We start from the raw sequence: 523 nt of genomic DNA, 5'->3' as shown, positions 1-523 counted from the left end.
CAGAAAAGTAGGACATATACCAGAAGATACACATATGCACATGTATGCACACACACACACACACACAGCTATGAAGAGATTTATTATGAGGAATTGGCTATGTGATCATGGAAGCCAAGAAGTTCCATGTCTGCCATCCACCAGCTATAGACCCAGGAATTCCATGATGCAATTCCAGTCTGAGTCAAAAGGCTCAAAAACTAGGGGAGCTGGTCTCAATCTGAGAGCAGGTGAAGACAGATGTCCAAGCTTAGCAGGTGGAAAGGAAGCAAAAAGGAAAAAATTCTTCCTTCTTCCATCCTTTGCTTTCTTTAAGCCCTCAGCAGATTGGATCAGGTCCACTTATGTTGGGGAGACCCATCTGCTTTACTGAGTCCCCTGATCCAAACACTGATCTCATCTTGACACATCCTCATGGAGACACCCATAAACAACATTTGATCTGGGTGCTCTTGAGGTCCAGTCAAGTTGACACATAGAACTAACCCATCACATAGTTTGTTGTAGGTTCATCTTAAAGCAG

This window comes from Sciurus carolinensis, unplaced genomic scaffold, assembly GCF_902686445.1.
Source record: "Sciurus carolinensis unplaced genomic scaffold, mSciCar1.2, whole genome shotgun sequence".
Lineage (NCBI taxonomy): Eukaryota > Metazoa > Chordata > Mammalia > Rodentia > Sciuridae > Sciurus > Sciurus carolinensis.
Note: the sequence above shows the minus strand (reverse complement) of the source record.